Below are 6035 nucleotides of genomic sequence, written 5' to 3'. Positions count from 1 at the left end.
CCCGTGAATCCGCTGGATGACACCGCGGAAGAATGTTGCCTCAGGAGAGTGAGGAAAATTCTCAGGGATGATTCACACCCTGGCTGGTACTTTCTTGATCTCCTGCCCTCAGGTAGAAGATATAGAAGCATGATTAGCCACACCAACAGGGTAAAGAACAACTTCTTTCCGTGGGCTGTTAAGCTGCTGAATGAAAAGATAACAACAGGGCAACTGACTTTCGGGTTTGGCGTGTGTGTGTCAGTAAATGAGGGGAATTAAGACTAAGAGAGCTGAGTGGGGTGTGCTCGTGTAATCTCGCTGTATACAAGTTGTACAAGTGACAATAAAGTATCTCTCTCTCTCTAGATAGATAGATAGATAGATAGATAGATAGATATAATCAATGGGCTTGGACTGAAGTCCACGGGCATTGTGATTTTAAACTGCGGCTATTTATGCACTGTAACTAGTGCATAGACATGTGTCAAGTAGGATCGTAATCTCTACATAAACAAACACATTAGTTAATTGAGGCCCATTGATGTCTTTCAATTGAGTTTAATAGGCTTTTAATGAATACCAGCATGATGTTTTGGTAGAAAGGGGCCAATTTTTATCATATTGGTTAAAAATAAACATGAAAAGATGCATAGGTTGACTAACTTCTTCAGTCTGCCTGAACCCAAAGTGGAAGACTCATTCTGACATCATAAGCATGGGCCATATTCCATCTTGAACGTGCGGGCAAATTTCACTCCTCATCAAGAAATGTTGGCAAAGGTCTCAGTCTGGGTTTAGGAGGATCAGTGCCAAGCGGTGTTTGCTGTTTGATACTGGATTAAGCATTTCAGAGCTGAGTCGGGGAAACCGAACGAGGCTCCACAACCCAAACCACAGCACTGATATTTTGATCAGAATAAAACTTTCAAAGCACAACATCATCACCCGCTCATTATTTTGTATATTTTCTCTTTCTCACTTTTTTTTTCTTTTTAAAAACAAAACAAAAAACCCAATTCCCAATTCCCACTGTCTTCCCCACATACTTTCAGAGGCAAATATCATCAGTCGGCAATTATAAGATTTTTTGCCCTGCATACAAGGATTTTGTTAGTGTGATGTTTTTCATCTGGTATGTCTTTGTCTGTTACTTTCCTCGTGGGCTGTTCTGCTGAATAAAGGCAGACATTACTCAGAATGAGAATGGAGACTGTCTCTGTTACTCTTCACTGAGGCTTTATTTAAAATGCATGCTTTGCCAGTGAAGTTTGCATGGGCCTTTTATTCCTGCATCAGCTCTAGCCCTTCAGATGTATATTTGTTACACGGCAGTAATGCTTGTTAAAAAAAAAAAAAAAATCCATTGGTTTGCCACAGGCATTAACATTGCATTTTCAATCAACTATGAAACAGAAAGAAGGCATACAGGATACATAATGCATAATAAATCTGCTTTTTGCTTGAACTGATCTGGTTGCTCTACAGATTTAAAGGCAGAATTATAACAATTATAGAAGGTTTTTTCTACTTCTTAATGTCAGCTAATTAAGTTAGATATTGAAATAACATAAAAACTTATGTTATGATCCTAAGAACAAGCACTTCTCATTAAATCTGGTTTTAGAGGAACAGTGCTCTCTTCTCCCATGGGCCCCTGTCTTGATTAGTTAGTTAGTGATGTGTTTTCTTACATCATTTAGAGCCCAACCTTCCTCCCACAAGATAGTTCAGAGGGACTAACAATGTATAATAATAATAATAATAATAATAATAATAATAATAATAATAATAAAAAAATAATAATAGCCAGTGTGGTGTAGTGGTTAAGAGCGGTACTCTCGCAATCTGGGGAACCGGGTTCGATTCCCCACTCCTCCACATGCAGCTGCTGGGTGACCTTGGGCCAGTCACACTTCTTTGAAGTCTCTCAGCCCCACTCACCTCACAGAGTGTTTGTTGTGGGGGAGGAAGGGAAAGGAGAATGTGAGCCGCTTTGAGACTCCTGAAGGGGAGTGAAAGGCAGGATATCAAATCCAAACTCCTCTTCTTCTTCTTCTTCTTCTTCTTCTTCTTCTTCTTCTTCTTCTTCTTCTTCTTCTTCTTCTTTATTATTTATACCCTGCCCATCTGGGCAGCCTCCAGCAAAATATTAAAATACAATAATTCATCAAATATTAAAAGCTTCCCTAAACAGGGCTGCCTTCTGATGTCTTCTAAAAGTCAGATAGCTGTTTATTTCTTTGACATCTGATGGGAGGGCATTCCACATGGCAGGCGCCACTACCGAGAAGACCCTTTGCCTGGTTCCCTGTAACCTCACTTCTCGCAGCAAGGGAACCACCAGAAGGCTCTAGGCACTGGCCCTCAGTGTCCAGGCAGAACAATGGAGGTGGAGACGCTCCTTCAATAAAGTATAACCAATCAAACCCGCATTCAAATTGCAGCAGTTCATACCTTCAGTACAGAACTGGACAAATAAAGAACTGGACAAATAAAAATGATTTAATGTTGCATTGCACCTGAACAAACCCATGCTAGGGAACTTCCTCAGACTGCATGGAAGGGAACATGGGAAGAACTTGACATCATGCTAAGGCAATTGTTCCATCTGGGCAAGGGTTTTAGCTTGCTGGATGGTATGATCTCCTCTTCCCTCACACCACACCCCATTCTGGGGGTTTTCCTGATTGCCCCAAGTCTATTTCAAGAGCATGGGATGCACAGGTGATGGAGGAGGGAGCGGAAGCCCCCTTGTACAAGCAGAAGAACTTGCAATGGGCTTCTACTGATGGGAATCCCACCCTGTTGTTGTTTTAGTCTCTCTTTTTTAATATAGGTTAAACCACAGAGCCTAGGACTTGCCAATCAGAAGGTCAGCGGTTTGAATCCCCACAACGGGTTGAGCTCCCATTGCTCGGTCCCTGCTCCTGCCAACCTAGCAGTTCAAAAGCATGTCATAGTGCAAGTAGATAAATAGGTACCGCTCCGGCGGGAAGGTAAATGGCGTTTCCGTGCGCTGCTCTGGTTCGCCAGAAGCGGCTTAGTCATGCTGGCCACATGACCCAGAATCTGTACGCCGGCTCCCTCGGCCAATAAAGCGAGATGAGCACCACAACCCCAGAGTTGGCCACGACTGGACCTAATGGTCAGGGGTCCCTTTACCTATTTATTAATTTAAAGTAAATACATTTATGAAAGACAGATGTACATACAAGTAAACAAACATACAATCAAACAAACAAATAACAGAAAAATCAAACATACCACCACAGACTAAGATATAAGAAGATTAATATAATTATCATTAGGGACGCGGGTGGCGCTGTGGGTAAAAGCCTCAGCGCCTAGGGCTTGCCGATCGAAAGGTCAGCGGTTCGAATCCCCGCGGCGGGGTGCGCTCCCGTTGTTCGGTCCCAGTGCCTGCCAACCTAGCAGTTCGAAAGCACTCCCGGGTGCAAGTAGATAAATAGGGACCGCTTACTAGCGGGAAGGTAAACGGTGTTTATTTATCCCAAATAAATAAATATTCAACTATCTTCACATGGAATTTTTCAACACCTAGAACTCTGTTATTCTTTCAAGCAAACAGTTTCAAGTTGCATGGTGGCATGGGCCGTAATTTTCTATATTAAAGATTCAAATTTAGATCTTGTTATAATAAGTGCAATAATGTCAAAGAGTTCCTACTCTCTTAGAGCTCCACTAATGGATAATAGTAACCATTTGTTATGTATGCTACTACTGCGGCCTGTGTTTTGTTAGCCCCCAAATGTAAAATGAGCGAGGTCTCAACCAAAGAAGAATGGCAACTTAAGTTGACAGAATATGCACAGCTTGCAGACTTAACATATAGAAGACGAGAACAAGAAGAAGATACGTGTAGAGAAGATTGGAAAAAGTTTATTGAATATATGAGAAATAACTGTACAGCTGAAAACGCTGGCAGCACTAAGATAATTCAACAGTGTAAATAAGTTGTGATGGATGTAAGAACAGAAAACTGAATGGTATAGTTTCTGTAAAATATGCAGGGATCTATGGTATGTAAAATGAAACATGGAAAGAGAAGAAGGGAAGTCATTGTTATTTTAAGGATGTAAAAATGAGTACTTTAAATTGTAAAACAGAAAATTTAATAAAAATTAGACAGATAGATAGATAGATAGATAGATAGATAGATAGATGATAGATAATAGCAACCATTTGAATAGTTTCATTTAAGCTAAGCGTAATGATGCATCCACAAAACCCTTTGTCTCACTGGATACATCAGATCAAAATACTATAATGAAAAATCTAAAGTAGCTATTGTATATCAAGAGTCATCATTTCTTAGAGGGTTTTCTTAATGATCAAAGCAGGCCATCACATGATAATCCTAGTCATCACATGAGAAACATTCGCAAAGTTTGTGCCCAAGCAATCTGTGGCTCCGTTGCACAAACATTTGTGTGGTACTTCTTCTGTCTGCCGCCAAGTGCAACTCACGCTGTGTCCCAGAGGTGCCTCCATTTCCATGGCAATCGCTATTAATAGTGTGCCTTTCAATTTGTTAAGCATGAGGGATCTATAAAAGGGAAAGCTATTAATACAGCAGGGAATTTTCCCACAGTAAAAAGAAATCAAAGTTGAGCTTCATTCGTAAGACTGCTGTAAATGAAGGACTTGTTTCCGCCTTACCTCTATTGAGCTGTTTTATATAAGGCTGTGGTTTGTATATTTGCTGCGGGGAATCAGAGTACATCGCTACGTCATAGGATCGCAATGCCCTTTACCCTACAACAAAGCCCACTTACATCTTGGCATGCCTTAATAAACACCTTGGGCTGGAGTGGAGCAGGTTATCATCCTCCTCTCTCTCTCTCTCTTTTAATGATACAGCAAGAAAAAGAAAAAAAGAGAAAACACAGATACAGAATTACACACAGGAATAACAATAAACACAAAATTTTCTTAACAAACAATAAAACATAAGTTGGTCTTAACACTATAGACCTGACCTCCGTCTATTCCTTATTTCAATTTCTTATTACTTATTGCCAATACACACTTTTATCATCATTTAACTTTTTCTTAATATATCTTAACTCTTATGGCTAACTTGCAACTATTACTGAAGTTCCTCGAATGCTGCAACAGAGTTTAAACTACTATATTTATATTTCAAATATCCTTTGAAAACCTCCCATTTTGAGACAAATTCAGGTTATCATCCTTCTCTTGGTGTAGAATGATTGAGTCACATTTTTGTACACATACAGCTTCGTGAATGGGATTGTTGTATTTGGGGAGGGGCCACCCTGCCTTAGCTTTGCCAATACTTAGCAAGCATATCAAATGTAGCAATTTGGATCTTTGCAATCAATTGCATGTGCCTTTTCAGGCAAGGTCATCATGGAGGCTGAGGTTTTCCTCTAATATTGACCCTCTATTGAATTCAACACAACTTACTCCGAAGTGGAAATATCAAAAGCTGACCAGAAACTGTTTATGTATGCTACTACGGCAGCTAGAACTTTATTAGCCCAAAATTGGAAACAGCAAGAATTACTGACAGTAGAGGAATGGCAGACGAAGATGATGGACTATGCAGAATTGGCAAAGATGACGAGGGAAATTCAAAACCAGAGCGACCAAGTGTTCCAGGGAGAATGGAGTAAATTTATTGAATATATAGATAATCATTGTAAACATATAAAGACACTAGCTGGACTGTGGTAAAGTTCGCAAGGTTTAAAAGAAGAAACTTTCTGCTTGTGCTTTAAGTTTTAAATCATTCAAGTTAAATGTAGAAGTTAGATGATATAAATGTGCGGTTCTAAGATGTGTTTTATAAAAACCAGATGACGGAACGGAGGGAATTCAAAAGCTCTGCAGAGCTAAAAATTTGTGAAAGGTGATACAATGTTATAATATTGTGAAAAAAATGAAAATTAATAAAAAATATTATTTAAAAAAGGACTTAAAGGTAAAGGGACCCCTGACCATTAGGTCCAGTTGTGACCGACTCTGGGGTTGCGGCGCTCATCTCGCTTTATTGGCCAAGGGAGCCA

Source organism: Podarcis tiliguerta (assembly GCF_965153285.1).
Source record: "Podarcis tiliguerta genome assembly, chromosome: 3".
Lineage (NCBI taxonomy): Eukaryota > Metazoa > Chordata > Lepidosauria > Squamata > Lacertidae > Podarcis > Podarcis tiliguerta.
This window is presented reverse-complemented; position numbering follows the sequence as displayed.